The sequence below is a fragment of the Camelus dromedarius genome, chromosome 2 (assembly GCF_036321535.1).
Source record: "Camelus dromedarius isolate mCamDro1 chromosome 2, mCamDro1.pat, whole genome shotgun sequence".
In the NCBI taxonomy this organism is placed as follows: Eukaryota; Metazoa; Chordata; class Mammalia; order Artiodactyla; family Camelidae; genus Camelus; species Camelus dromedarius.
In genome coordinates this window covers 15,972,543-15,989,085 of record NC_087437.1, presented here as the reverse complement: position 1 = coordinate 15,989,085, position 16,543 = coordinate 15,972,543, and the positions used below count along the sequence as shown (strand labels likewise).

The 16,543-nt window shown below is 45.1% G+C and overlaps 1 protein-coding gene across 2 annotated transcripts in view; it reads right to left on the bottom strand.

Moving 5' to 3' along the window:
- The window catches only part of EPHB1 (EPH receptor B1), a 408,729-nt gene that overhangs the window by 183,511 nt on the left and 208,675 nt on the right, over positions 1 to 16,543 (bottom strand). The gene's annotated exons all lie outside the window — the stretch shown is intronic.

Sequence of the window (16,543 nt, the reverse complement as noted above, 5' to 3'; positions counted from 1 at the left end):
TAATTCTGGGCTGGGGCTGGAGAATCTGTATTTCTCCACCGGAGGATGAATTCCTTAGACTAGAAATCAAGTAACTTACTCTAATTACTACACAGATGCCAAGGGGGAAGGTGTCGATGGGAACCCAGGTCTCTTGGATAGTAGAGTTTGAAGTCATAACCTGATATCATTTCAGGTGATCTGCGCCAACAGATCCCACTTTTATAGATGGAGAGACAATCTAACATTCATCAACCCATTCATTAAATATTTACCAAACATCTACCACCTGCCCTGCCATGTGCTGGTCACTGGGGATACAAACACAAATAATAAGCTGTTCTCAGTGAGCTTATATGTCCATGGAGGGAATGAGGCACATACAACAATAATTACAATAAATGCAGGTAGGACTATAGTTCAGAAAGAGCAAAGCATGTGCTAGAGGAGCTGTTCTCAAATTGGGGGGGGGGCTCAATGTCCTTTTACAATCTTAAAAATTATTGAGAACCCCGACAATGGACTCATTACATGTGAACACAAATAACATATTTTATGAAAAATAACTATATTTTCAACCAAAGTGAGAAGACTGGCATTGCTTTACAGTTTTTCAAATCTCCTTAAGTTCGGTTCAGCAGAAGACAGCTGGATCCACACTTGTGCTTCTGCATTCCACCTGATGTTATACATTATTTTGGTTGAAATATATGAATTAAATCTACCTCACACAGACATGTAGCTGGAAGAGGGAAAGGCACTGGAGTAGCCTTTTCAGATAACTGAGGCTATTCCTTAATACTACAGCAAAAATCAGGAAGTTGAGTTGCAAATGTAAAATCCTACACCTAAACAAAGAAAATTTTGCATTAATATTGCATTAAAACACACTTGTCTATTTTGAATTTTTCATGGAACTTTCACTTATGTTTGATTTAGTCACATACTAGTCATTTGGCATATAAATATCAGTACAATGAATTATGCAGGCCTTCCAAAACTGACACATCATACAGTATTAAAAAAAAAAACTATATTCATTAAAGTATAATCTCTAAAATAATGGGAAACTGTCAAGTTTCCCAAAACTCTAATTTTCACTTGAAAGCTCAAATTTTACCGTTATCACTAGCAACCACTATTTCCAACTGTTTTCCTTGGAATGATAAGCTTGCTCCTTTCATTGTCAAGAAAATCTCTGCCAAATATCCACATCTGAATAGCCATAATCTGTATGTCTGTTGTTCTTTCAAGTAAAAAAAAAAAAAAAATGATGTTCCATGAAAAAAGTGGCTAGTTCAGCCTGCAACTTAAATAATCATGAGTGCTTCTCCTTGAGACAAGCATGATACTTCAGCAGCAGAAGTTTTTTATTTGAACTTACCATTTCATCACACAGAATATTAAAAGGACATGAACTAAAGAATCAAGACTTTAAAAAAAAAAATCTGTTAACTTCAACTGCTTCATCAAGGGCATTCTTGAGTGAAACTGGTAACATTTTGTTAGTTTGAGTGGCTATTAGTAAAGGACAGAAGGGTTACTAAGAAACTTTGGCGCAACTCCTTTAATTCTTTTTTTTTAAATTGAAGTACAGTCAGTTACAATGTGTCTTCTAGTGTACAGCACAATGTCTCAGTCAGGCAGATACACATATAAATCTGTTTTCATGTTCTTTTTCATTAACGATTATTACAAGATATTGAATATAGATCCCTATGCTATATGGAAAAAAACTTGGTTTTTTAATCTATTTTTATATTTATATTTTATATAGTGGCTAACATTTGCAAATCTCAAACTCCCAAACAAATTTATCCCTTCCCACTCCTTTTCTCCCAGTAACCATAAGATTGTTTACTATGTCTGTCAGTCTGTTTCTGTTTTGTAGATGAGTTCATTAGTATTATATATATATATATATATATATATATATATATACACACACACACACACATTTTTAGATTCCAAATATGAGTGTTATTATATGGTATTTTTCTTTCTCTTTCTGGCTTATTTCACTGAGAATGATGATCTCAAGGTCCATTCATGTTGCTGCACTGGCAATATCTTATTCTTTTTTATGGCTGAGTAGTATTCCATTGTATAAATATACCACAATTTCTTTATCCACTCACCTGTTGATGGACATTTAGACTGTTTCCACATCTTGGCTATTATATATAGTGCCTCCCTACAAACCAAAATCCAGGGAATTCTAACAAACATACAAAGAAGAACTCATACCAATCCTTCTCAAACTCTTCCAAAAGACTGAAAAGGAGTACTCCCAAACTCACTCTATGAAGCCACCATCACTCTGATACCAAAACCAGATAAAGACACTTCCAAAATAGAAAATTACAGGTCAATATCATTGATAAACATAGATGCAAAAATCCTCAACAAAATATTAGCAGAAAGAATCCAACAGCACATAAAAAAGATCATATACCATGATCAAGCTGGATTCATCCCAGGGACACAAGGATGGTTCTTTCAACATACTCAAATCAATCAATGTGATACACCATATCAACAAAAGACAGGACAAAAATTACATGATCATCTAATAGATGCAGAAAAAGTATCTGACAAAAATCAACCCCCATTTACGATAAAAACTCTTACCAAAGTGAGTATAGATGGAACAAATCTCAACATAATAAAAGCTATTTGTGATAAGCCCACTGGCAGCATAATACTCAATGGTGAAAAACTGAAAGCATTCCCACCAAACATGACAAGGATGCCCACTCTCACCACTTCTACTCAACATAGTCTTGGAATTCCTTTAATTCTTACTAAGGCAAGAATTAAGAATACCAGCTTCTCCAAGTCCTAACTTATCCCTTCCCACCCCATTTCCCCCCAGTAACCGTAAGTTTATTATGTCTATGAGTCTGTTTTGTAGAAAAGTTTGTTAGTGTCTTCTTTTTTAGATTCCTCATATGAGTGATAGAAAATAGATAAACAAGTTTATACTGTATAACACAGGGAACTATATTCAGTATCTTACAGTAACCTATAATGAAAAAGAATATGAAAATGAATATATATGTATATATATGACTGAAACATTATGCTGTACACCAGAAATTGACACACTGTAAACCGACTATACTTCAATTAAAAATAAAGAATACCAGCTCCATATTTAGGTAGATCCAAGTTTTACCCACCATCTGTGCAAACATCAACACAGTGAAACAGGCAAATGGCATGTAAGTTTTGTTATGAAAATAGTTCTGCCCTTGAAGATCCCCTAAAATGATTTCCTAGGGGTCCACGGAGCACACTTTGAGATCCTCTCTGTGACAGTAAAATTAAATTCCTCAGGATTTTGTAGGCATCTCCTGAACAACTAATCACCTATCTCGTTCATACTCAGCCTTCTTTCCAAGCTGCGTCAAGAGATTAGACACATCAAGCAAAGAAAACACAAAAGGTGAAAATGTAGGGGGAAAACATTTCAGGAAAGAGAGTAATCTATACTGCAATGCATGAGCTAAGAATACAGCTGAATTAAGCAGGCAGCTTATTTTAGCTTAGAAGGCATTATTTTAAAAACAACCAAATGTGTTAAGACACTGCAGACCTAATTAATGTGTTTTCTAATAATCATCAGTACCATTTATTAAACATTTACTAAGGGACAGACATTATGCTGGGACCTTTGCCTATGTTATCTTGCTTCCTCTTTCCAACAGCCCTATGAAACGAATCTAATTACTTTCATTTACAGGCCAGGAAACTAAGACTCAGAGAGGTGAAGTCACGTGCCCCGTATTAAACCAGAGTCTAAAAAAGTAAGCGGAATTGCGATGATGAACTTGGGTTCTCTCGGACCACGATGCTGGTGTTCTTAGCCTCTCTGCTCTGCAGCACCTTGGGCACGGCTGACCCCAGGTGGAGTGATGTTCCTCTGCTGCTTGCCCAGGGCAAGATGCTAGCCTGCATCCATGGGCACTGGTCCCTCAGGGTAGGAGCAGGCACAGCTATTCTGCTCCAGGAGAGCACGGCTCCATCACTTTTGCAAGCCCTCAGGAGGTGGTTCTTATCACTTTCACGGCCTTTAGTCGTTACAGTGGCCATGACAGCACCAAACTCCCTGCACACACTTGTAACATACAGAAACATCCACCCCTTTGACCTTCTGGGGAGCTGCAGTGACTGTAGGCAGAACCCTTTTTTTTTCTTTAATTAGTGGCTTGAAAGTGAGGCAAATTCTGTTTTAATTAGAATCCAATTCCTAATAAATTCACTCCTCAGGACATTCATTTTGCAATATCTGCCTGCCAACCTGGGACTGCCCTACTTGCTCTCAGGACAAGCTTGGGAAGCACAGAGTGCCGGGGAGACTCCAGGACAGGTTGGTGCGGGATCACTGGGAAGCCAGCCGACATGCTCCCCCCTCGCTGTCCTCCACTCACCCCCAGCTTCAGGGCACACGCAGGTCAGCCTCTCTCCCACGTCTTCCTCCCCAGGCACTAACTCAGGAAAGGACCTATGGAGCACAATCTGAGGTACAAGGGACCAACCAGCCTCAAGGCAGCATCGGTACCAGAAGCAGCTGAATCTCTACGGATGCAAGACGCTTCCACCCCAGGAATGCATCTTGGAAATTCCTGGAATGAAGATGGAGTAGGCCCTTACATGGGAGAGGGCGGGGAGTCCACAGGGCACCCCCAGCCAGATACGGGAAAGATGCCTCCCCAGACAGGGAGATCAGCGAGACCTGCTGCTGACCGGCAAGTCGGAGCAGACAGAGCGGAGGGAGGAAAACGAGACAGCTCATGTGAAGGAGACTCTTTACTCCAGGTTCTGGCCTCATGGGGGTTTCACACTCTGAGATGGGTATTTGCGCATTAAAAGAGCCCCATTTGAGCCTTGACTAATCCTGAGCCTGGTTTACTAACAGTTAAAAGATTACTGCCAAACTATAGTGAAGGGAGGGCTCAGATATTCCACATTCTTTCTGATAGGAGAGCAGAATATAAACAAGAAAATGAAATCCTAGGAGTTAACCTCTTCAACAGTAATTCAATGGTCCAGCATTTGCTCCTTGGCGTGGGGAGCCATTCAGACGCTGAAAGAAGGACGTGCGGGGATGAGTCATGAGGTTTCTCTAGATCAGTTGAAGGATGTGCTTCCTATTTGGACACAGGAGATAATAAGGCAGCACCTACCCGGGGCCACTGACCTTGGTACAAGTGATTCCTTGAGAGGAAACAGTCAGCTGAGGCTGCCTTACAAATTCAAGGAACTCAGTAAAACTCAGCTCCATTCACAAGACCCCGACTACCCCTTCAGGAGGGGCAGCCCTCTTCTGGTCGGCTTGTGGGATTTAGCAAAGGAAACACGAGATGCCCACCCAAGTGGCTCTGAATTTCAGACAAACAAGTGATTTGTTTCAGCATAAGTATGTCCCAAATAGTGCATGGGATATACTTATACTGAAAACTCATTCTTTGTGAGAAATCCATTCGAGACATACTTATACCAAAAAGTAATTCATTGTTTATCTGCAACTGGAATTTAACTGGGCGTTTCGTGTTGTATCCAGCACCACCCCCTACCCCCAATGCCATCCTCGTGGTCTCAAATCTTGGGCTTCAGATTTTCACCTCCTTGCCCATGGAGTCTGCAGCTTCTTTTTCTCTTTCAGAGGGTAGACTGGCTTGGGCTATGAGGTGGGCGTAAGACCAGGGGTTCCTTATACAAGACTAGTTGAAATACCTGCAGGTAAGAAACCCACCTTGAGGAAGGAGCCCCACAGGGAGGCCATGAACGCCAGCACCACAGCTAGCATCTCTGCAGCCACAGAGGGCTCCCTGGGCGTGTGTGCGTCTCAGCACACCAGCAGCTCTGGGCCACACACGCAAACTCCAGGGGTCCCACGTTGTGGTGTGAAGGAGGGGGGATGATAGGTTCCAGGAGTTCTTCTCTCCAGGGCAGAGATAAGGAGGGAGGAAATGGGAATTGAGGATACAGAGTTCTAAGTAGTTCACCCAACACACCCACCACTGCATCCTGAAGGGTGAGTGCATCCCTGCCCTCCTGGTTTACGGAGACAAGGGAAGGGGCCCCCAGGCAGTGGAATTCATCCTTTACCAGCAGGGAGTATTTCCACACAATAGAAAATCCCCTCTGAGGGGATGCATTAAATAAAGTCCTGGCTGAGCCTTTCCTAAGGGGCTCCACGCCTTCTGCAGCTGGACCTCACTAATCCCCATAAAATTCCCATGCTGTAAGAAGGGGAAGGAATTATAGATGTAAAATTGTTATCAGGAGGATTCAGGCGGATTTCTCCACGTCCACTTCCTCTATCTCCTCCTCCTCTTTGTCATGTTCTTAAGAATAATGCCTTGTGTGTAGACAGTGCTTTACAGTTTAGGAAGAGCTTTCTGTGCATTATCTTTGAGCCGGGCAGCCCGGGGGCTCGCAGGGCTGTGACACAGTGCCCTGAGCCTTCGCTGCTCCCGCATCAGTGCTCCTCACAGCCATGCGCACTCAGCATCTTCAACCTCAGCCCCTTCTCCTCGCCTTCGACACATGCTCATGTGTGCATGGGCACATGGGCACATCTGCAGAAACAGGTGTGTCTTGTCCATGAACCCAATGTCGTTCCTGCACTTCTGGCAGGCGGAGCCATAGGGATCCAGCTCACCAATTGCCCCCCCAGGCCTAGGGCTCAGCATTTTGGGTGGCCCTTCCATACCGACACCGCAGGTCCCCAAGACGACAAGTCAGGAGGCTCTCGGGACATCACCGCATATGGGGGACCTGTTCCCAAGACACCGTTGCCTGAGGGAGTTCTAGATGCTCGCAAAATGTTCAAAGGAGAGCTTGGATGTATTGCACACTGACTATCTGCCAGCCCTTCGTACCATACTATGGTATACACTTCACAATTCTTCTGAAAAGAAAGTAGTGTGACCCAGTTTTACACATGTTGGAACGAAGGTTTCAGAGAGGATCAGCGTTTGCCTGAGGTCACACAGCCATAAAGTGATGGAACTGGGATCCAAAGCCAGGAAGTCAGACTCCAAACTCATATTTTTATTATTTATAGAGTTTCTGTGGGTCAGGAATTCAGACGGAGGTTGGTGGGGTAATTCCTAGACCCCAAGTGGCATTTAGCAGGGTCTCTCAGTGGTATTCAGCTGGTGGTGGACAGGGGCAGGGGGCTCCAAGATGGCCTCCCTCCCCTGCCTGGCACCATGGCAGGGCCAGCTGGCAGGCTGGGCTCTGCTGGGCCCATCTCCCTCACCCTGCAGTGTCCAGGCTTCCCCACGGACTCTCTCTGGCAGAGTAGCTGGACTGTTAAATGGCGGCTCAGGGCACCAGGAGACCAAGGAGAGGGCAGCACATACTCTTAAAGGCAAAGCCTGGAAGGGGCAAAGGGTCACTCCCGCCACACTTGATTGCTCAGAGCAGTCACAGCCCAGCCCAGAGTGAAGGGGAGAGTAAACGGGCCCCTTCTCTCCATGGAATGAGTGTCAAAGAATTTGCTGTTATCTCTCTTCCATGCAAGTGAGAAGCAAGCCCACAGATGGACTTGGCCACGCTGCCCCACTGGAGCTGCTCGTGGCCAGCTCACCCCTGCCACCTTGTTTTGGTAAAGGTGATGGCAGGGGCAAGGGGACACACCAGAGCTCTGTGTCAGGAGCAAATAAATATTTTGGGGCTTTTAGGCTGATGGGCATAAATGATGATCATGGTAAAACAAAAAAGGATGGATGGACCTGGGGATCGTCATTCTAAATGAAGTCAGCCAGAAAGAGACAGAAAAATATCATATACCTCAATAAAAAAATACCATATATCACTTAAATGTAGAATCTGAAGAAAAAAGCCACAAATGAACTTATTTACAAAACAGAAACAGACTCACAGACATAGAGAACCCCCTGGGGGGAAGGGGGTGAGAAGGGATAAATTGGGAGTTCCAAGATTTGCAGATACAAACTACTATGTACAAAATGGATAAACAACAAGTTCATACTGTACAGCACAGGGAACTATATTCAGTATCTTGAAGTAGCCTATAATGAAAATGAAAATGAATACGAAAAGGAGTATCTGTGTGTTCATGTAAGACTGAGACACTATGCTGTGCACCAGAAACAGACACAACATTGTAAACTGACTATACTCCAATTAAAAAAATAAATAACTCTGAAATTTTTTTAAAAGAATAGAATGAAATAAATAAATGAAAAGGGTAAGGACCGATACAGGGCACACCAGGAAAGTGTTCTAACACTGACTACAGAATTCCTGTAACTTTTCTGCATAAATCACCCAAACAGTCAAAAGCGAAGGAGACGGAGCAAATGCATCCTGATGAAATCCACCCTTCCGGCAACACAGATCAATTAGCACCCGCGCCACACAAGCATCATGGAACCCCCAGGAAGTATGAAATCCACATTTCAACCCTGTACCTCCTGGCTTGTTCTGTAATGAAACTATTATCCAAAGTGGACCTGAGGTACAATACAAATTTTTAGCCCGTTCATTCTTCTTCAAAACCCCCACCAAAAGGAAATCAGCACTGATGGGGTTGCGGATGGATTAGAAACAGATGCCGTCCCCGGCAAGTCACCCAAATCCCCTGAACTTGAGTCTCCCCTTGTGTAAAATGGACTTGGTCCATTTTCTAAATCTCTTCCAATATTTTTGTGTTAGGAACTAGTGTAGTGACCTTTAAGAGCCAAATCCATGCAAAGCTGGTCATTTTCTCCCTTACATACCTAACTAGTGTGTTTCCGCACAAAACATTTATCCTCAAGGGACATCACCCTGAGCAGCTGAACCCTGTCCAGTTTTCAAGGCCAGGACCACAGAAAATTCTATCAAACCCTCCCCAGAGGCCAGAGACTCATCCTCCCCATTCCTCCTGTCTCATGGAGATTTGAAACAAAGGGCAGACTTTTCATTTTTGGTGTGCATCTAGGGTAAGGAGATTGAGTTCAGAGTGATCCGCTGTACTGAGAACCCTCATTTTGCTTTGGGGCCTGAGCAATGACTCTAGGTCTTTGGCACGTGCTAAATCTCTCATTATGGGGCCTGGTGTGAGGGTGGCTGCATCCCAGGTCAGGATATTCCCCCTGTTTGGGAATGCTGGATTCCAGAGTAACAACCCATCCATTTCTTCACAGTCCATCTACCATCCCAGAGCTCTGGTCCTGCCCACTTCGCCTGGCGTCCTACTCCCCGAATCAACCATGGCAGCAGAAAGCTGTCCTTATGGTTACTGCCTGTCAAGTCCATATGCCCACTTTGTAAATCTCCACAGGCCTGGACTCCGGCCCCTTCAGCCCATTGCTATACTCTGGGCAGATGCTAACTGTGGCTTCCAAATTTGGCTTTTCTAACCTGGCTGCCTGCTGACAATACAGCCTGCTGATCTAGAAATTCCCTAAATAGACACCAGGACCCTACTGACCAGAGAGGCGAAGGCATCTAGTTCAGACAGCTTTTCAAGGGAAAGTGAAGGCTGAGAAACCCACCAGTTACACTGTGATGGTGGCTGAGTGAGGAGGACCACGCGCAGGTCTGAGGGTGGAATTAATGGTGAAGATGTGACAGGCTGCGGGGCCACGACTCTCTCTGTCTCAGGGCGTGCTAACCTGTGAGCTGCAGGGTCCCCATGTGGTAGAGATGGCGCAGAACGGTAAAGCAGTGGGGCCTGCTGACCTCACAGGCCATCGAAGCCTGCCCCCTCCATCCTGACCAGTTTGGACAGGTGTGTGCCAATTCCACCACTTCCTCAATTAAGTCTGTCCCTGACCAATTCAAGCAAGCCCTAGCAGCTGCTCAGACCTGCCCCAGCTCTCTCTGGCACTACCTGTCCCCCTTTAAGTATGATATGGGTCTGAAGCTCTGGTCCTCCAGAGGCGGGGCTCCATCAGCCTTGCCAGGCTATTTACACTGCCTTCCCTACCCACCCTTGGGCTTCCAGGGTCAGGTGTAGCTTCTCACTTGTCCTCAACCTTTAGCCCGAGTCTGGAAGCCACTGGAGGGTACTCAGTGGGTGTACGTGGCATCAGAGAATGGATCGAGACACAGGTGGATGGAAGGAGGATGGATGGAGAGAGAGGTAAATGAATGTTAGCACCTAAGCGGATTTTCACGCCCTCATGCCCCTCTTTTCCGCACATCTCTGGACCCACCAGACCAGACACTTTGACAAGTCCCATGAGCTAACCTCCCTAGGGACCAATTTTCTCTTCTTGCTGGTACAGCAGAGGGCTGGCATGTTATACACAGGCCTCCATGCGGGCCAGTCATCTGACCCCAGCCACAAGCTCATAGGTTTTGGATGGTCTGTGACTCATGCAACACAGAAGGATGTCCATGGTGGCAGAAGACATTGAAATAGTATCTCAAGGCCAATAAACATGAGGTCTCCAGCCCGCCCAGCCTTCCCCAGAACAGGAGCCAGATGAATGTAGACGGGTGATCAGTGGAGGGTCCAGAGTGGGAGGCCATGCCCCGAACACGGGATCTGCGGGATTTCAACCTCCTTCTCTAATTACCCAAGGATGTGCCTCCTAGGATGTACTTTAAGAATAAAAGACCCCCTAATTAAAGCTAATTCACTTTCCCCAATTCCATTTATCACTGCATGTAATTATTGTAAATACTGGGCTAGAATAGGAGACAGTCCTTTCTTCCCCTGTGCAATTCTAGCTTCGGCATCTGTGGAACTAAGAGGCAGTATCCTGACTCCATGCATAAGGAGCTCAGTGAGAAAGGGCACAGACAAGGCCTGGGGGTAAGAGAAACCATAGACCCGTGCCGAGGGTGACAGCAGCCTCTGCAGCCATCCCCAGGAGAGACAGATGCAGGAGGGCAGGCGACAGATGCAATCAGGGTTGTGGGCACAGTGTATGCCTACCCGCTCCCTGTGAGCAGCAGAAACCCAGGGCTCGGGCCACGTGGCTCCAAACCCCAGTGGAATTAGAAGAATGAGCTCAGAGTGCAGTCCTGGAGATGGCTGTGAGCTGGCAGCAGACAGGGGGTGGGGGCCCCGTGGAGGATGGCTCCAGCCTGAGGAGTGTGTGAGTGCTCGGCCTTCGATACTCGGGGCTCCCCTCTGTCCACCTTCAGCTCCAATGGGCAGCCTCCCCAACCATCGTCCCCCTTCCTTCTGGCTTTCAGTCCTACTCAGGTCCTCCAGGCAGGGTCCATCCTGCCAGGCCCACCCCAGGAGAGGTCCTGCAGGCTCCCAGGGGATGAGATGCTGCATTTACAAGCCAGCTACAGGGCTGGGGTCCCCCCATCTGCTTGCATCGTCACAAGCCCCCTTCCAGTGACCTTCAAAAGCACCTGCTGCCAGGAGCCACACAGCTGCCTTGACAGGATCACCTGAGCTTGCATGCAAGGACTTTCTGGGCAAAGCCACTTGGCAGGACCTCCCCAGGCTCCCCATGGCTGTGACTCGGGGCCGAGCCTTGTCAAGGCACTAAAGCTATAGCTTCATTGCAACAGACCTCCCCAGGGTCCCGCTTGGAATTCCAGCCTCCAGTTCTCCCCAAGGCAGACATGCCTGCTTCTCACAGCCTCAGGGACCTGAGATGCTGCACAGTCAGGAGCCTGTGTCCCTCCCACAGGATCTTCGACAGAGGCTTCTGTGCCACTCGGAGCTTCCGGTGGGAGACCCTTCCAGCCAGACCTGGCTGTACCTCCCTGCCTGTCTGCCCCTTGCCCTCCCCAGACAGGAGGTGCGTATTCTCCCTCCAGTGGACCATGAAGGTCTGAAGGAGTCAGGCTGATTTATCAAAGACACAACCATACAGTTGAAATTGTGTCGATACATCTTTGCCTCGTGGAGGCTGAAGGATGCCCCCTATTTCTCTGGTAAATAATATACATTTAAAGTCCCCAAATGTTTAAATATATATTTATCCAGTAAATCAACTCAGCTTTGAAGTGGCTCATTTCTTGCCTGCAGAAATCCAGGATACAGTTGCTAACCTTGTTTTTCTTTCCTCCTCCACGTTAAAAAAAAAAAAAAAAAAAAGAGAACGGGAGCAGAGAAATGAAATTCTGAATAATGAATGTTTAAATATTGACGAAGGTTTGACACTAATGGTGTGGGGGAGTGCGTGCAGCACGGGAGCCTCAGAGTAGCAGGAATCTTCAAAGGGAGGCGTTTTGCAAGAACCTTTCAGGCCCCTTCCAGCAACTAAACTCTGAATCTGTGACACATTATTGAGCGCTCGGGGGCCAAGGCGGAGTGCCCTGGACTCTGATGGAATCTTCTTGATGCAACAGGAAAGGGTGGGTGATTTATTCGTCTTCATTTCCCAACTCCTCCTCTCAACCTGTTTGCAAACAATTTACTCAGAAACAGCAGTTTCTCATTTTTCAAGGATACCACCCTGGCTCAAGCTATCCCCCGCCTTCCTCGGAGGACAGTCAAACCCATTCTGAGCGAGAATTTGCAGATGTGAAGTCTCTAATGCTGGCTCTGGCACAGAGCAAGTTCTCTCAGTCAATGGTGGTTCCTTTCCCAGAGCCTTCTGTAGATAGTGATTTCACAGCCACGTACTCCAAGAGGCTGAAAACCACCTCCTCACTTTAGAGTCAGGAGGACTGGGGCCTAGAGAGTCAACAAACAGAGCAGCTGTCCTGGCCTTGATTCGGGGACTCCAGGGGCTGTAATGATGGAAGGTCCCAAAGGGAGCTGACCTTCCCCATGAGACACAGGCTACCCTATCCTCGAGGTGAGCTTTGGCCTTGAGTTCTCTAAGTCTGTCTCTCTGCCTTTAAACCAAATCCTCAGTAAACAATTCCAGGGTCTACTCTGATTGTCACATTTGCAGGAAAGGAGGTCCCCTGCTATACTCAATCCCAACACAGACTGAATCCTGCATCTAAGCCCAAGGGCTCCTATTCCCTCCTGGCGATGCCCTCGGGTTCTTCTCTCCTGCCCCACTGTGCTGATCAGTCCTAAGATTCATCGACTTTGCCACCGTCATCCATACTCAAATCTCTAATTCAAACATGTTTCTCTTTGCTACCACCTGGAACTCCAGGGAATGACATTAAGAGTAGAAAAGGTGCAAACTCCCCATGGACAGGGAACTTAGGGAAAGACACAGCATACAAAGGTCTGGGAGGGAGGAGGGGATGCTGACTTCGAGGAATGGCCACAGTGTCTGGCCTCGAGTGAGGCCACGTGAGCTGCCGGGTCACTGGAACTTCTCAGAGGCAAAGTCCTCCATGGGCAGAAGTGGGGTGTACAGGCAGAGATGCCTCTGCTGCAAACACACAAATAAATAGCAAGCCAGGGGAATGGAGAAATCGTCTCTTGGGAAATGGAAGGGCATCTGAGAAAACTGGGATATTAACCTCCGTGAATTGGTCATCTTGCCATCTGACCACCTGACAGTTTCATCCATCCACCAATAAGCCCCAGCCACTGACATGGAACGTCTGATCATTTTTCAGTGCCGCACGCTAAAATGTGAACAGACAGCTTGGCTATTCAGATGTGATTTTTAAGTTGCAACATGAGATAGAAAAGCCTACGAACAGAAAGGGCATCCAGCAGAAAAAGCAGCAAAGCAGAGAACTGAATAAAATGTCTGAAGTTAAAATAAATATCCTCAGAGAGATGGGAAGATAATATACTCAAGAAAAAAGGACAGGATGCTATGAAAAGACATAGGTCTTAGAAAATAAAAATAAAAGCAAAAAAAAAAAAATCAGTAAAATGGTTGCATGATGGAAGTTAAGGAAGTCACCTACACAGGAGAACAAAAAACTTAGAGATGAAAAATAGGAAAAAGATTATTTAAAAAAAAAAAAAAGGAAAAGGGATCTATCCAGGAAGTCTCACATTTGACTAATGAGATTTTAAGAAAGAGATAACTGATAAAATGGACAGAAAGAAATGATCAAAAATTCGTTAAAATAAATTTTACTAGAATAAAAACCATCAGACCGCAGATTAAAATATCCATGGTGTGCAATGAGTGTTTAAAAAAAAAAACCATGAAATTTCAGAATCCCAGGGATAAGATAAAGGATATTAAAACTCCCAATGAAGAAAGCCAAACCAAGCAAAACAAAATGAGGAAAATCAGAATGTCATTAGACATCCCAACAGCAGCCCTGACATGTAGAAGAAATCAAATTAGTGCCTTCAGATGATTTTTAACCCAGAATTCATATCCGGCCAATCAATCAAGTGCAAGCATAGAATAATCTTTCCAGACATGGCGGAGATACAACACACTTACTTCCCAGTACACTTCTTTTTTAAGGAAATTTCTGAAGGATGCACTCAAGCTAAACAAGAGGGTAAACCAATAAAGGTGAAGACATAAGACTCAGGAAACAGAGAAAACAATGTATGAAAGAAGCAAAAGAAAATTCCTAAGATGCCAACTGTGTAGCAAGACTGGAGAGCAAGGTTTAAGCAGGGGAACAGAGGATTTTAGGACAGACTTGGGAGGTCACTGAACCTTCTGAGCATTGGGAAAATCATACTGGTTATTATTGGATCGATTTGATTTTTGCGGGAAAAACACATAGATAATTCACAGAAAACTAAATAAGTGAAAAATGAGGAAATTACCAATCCCATATTTTATAAAAGGCATATACAAGAAAGAAAATAACCATGTAATTAGGTTCCACATTGAACAATGTTTACATAGATATAATAATGTAATTATGACATGGGTTTAACCATAAAGTTATCAATATAGACTAATAAAATACATAAATACAGATTCTGTATTACACACGGGTAGCTATCCTGAAGTCAGATATGTTTAACCAAAATATTATGGGTATATAAGAGAAAGAGCGGTGGATATTAACAAATTAAGAGAAAGGATGTGGAGAGGGACAAAATAAGAGAGACAAATCCTCAACTATCACAGGGAGGAAGTCAAAAGACGATGTCCAAACTGAGATCAATAAATAGCACTATAAGCATATAATTCAAAACATGGAAGTAAAACGAAGAAATAGATCAAAGTGTTAGGGAACAGGACGGGCTGGGGGCGGTGGGCAGGAGACTGTTTTTTCACTTTGGTACTAATTGAATTTTTAATCCATTTACTTTGATAAAAATTTAAATTAATTGGAAAAAATGAAAAGCTGCTGCTCCCACAAGTGGACCGAGGACGAGGCGAGGCAGCAGATTCCAGGCCACCCCCTGGTGTGGGACAGATGGGGAGGGACAAGTGACAAGGGAGCCCCCGGAGCACGTGGCCCACTCTGGCTGGGACCGCCACATTGCTCCAATTCTGGCGACATGCGTCCTTGTTTCTAAACCACGAATTTAAAGTTTTCAAAGAAAGTGGCTCTAGCAGCTGAGTTGGAACTTTCCCTCTCTGGGATTAAAATAGAAGTAAAAGTCGTATTTTCACTAGTAGAGCCACACTAGGGCCCTGTTTTCATTCCACCGCCAAGCGTGTGACATGAAAATAAACAATCCTGGAAAGGAGGTGTTTCTGTGTTTTTCCCAAGCCTCCTGAGATGCAGTTGGGCAAAGGGGACGCAGCCAAACTGTTTTCACACCGTGTGTCGGCTGCGTCTCACACGTCTTTGCATTTAGAGGGGATTTTCGTCACTGCCTGGCTGCAGAACTGACGAGGTGTAGACTGCAAGCCTTGTCTCGGGCATGTGGCCTGAACAACATTATCCGCGGGTCTGGAATTGCTGACCGCGGACTGAAGCTTGCCGAGGGACCATTTTTCAGCGTGGCCCAGGATAAACGACTTCACTGGGCATCCCAAATTACAGCCCGAACCACTGAAATACTCACCTGAAACACCAACATATGTATTCAAAACAATTCCCCTAAGAAACGAGAAGTAATTTTTTTAAGAGTCTGAGTAAAAAAATGCAGAGTGAGAAAACTGACAACATGGGAGGATGGTGTCAAATAGTCACCGGCCAGTAATGCGTGACAGAGTTCCTCCCAAATTCCCACTAAAAGCCCGGTAAAAACTAGACAAGTAAAAACTCAAAAGCCGCTACGTTAACTAGAATTTGAGAGCGTGCTAAGACCTTGAGGGATTTCCACCAGTTATAATTAATAATAATAATAGAATTATTAATAAATTATTAATTAATTCTAATTCCACCATTTATAGTTCCACCTGCTTTGGGAGCAGGATGAAAAACACAAACTGAGACACACAGGTACTTTTTTGAGCCCAACTGAAATAAGATGGGGAAGACATTCCGTTTCGGGAGCTGAGTTCAAAACTCAAGTTCATGCCACCCTCTGCTCCAGAGAGTCTCCACGGGGAGGGGGTGACTCTGACCCTTAGGAAACATTTCACAGTGTCTGAGGACACCTGGGACTGTTAGCACTTGAGGAAAGAGGATGCTCCTAGCATCTAGTGGGTAGAGATCAGGGAGGCTGCTAAACCTCTTACAACGTACCAGATGGCTCCGCAGACAAAGAATTATCTGGACCAAAATGTCGATAGTCTCAAAGATGAGAAAAACTGCTGTACTGTGATATATCTTAAGGCAATGAGAATACCTATCTCCCCATCATACAGAATCTCACGCGTGCACA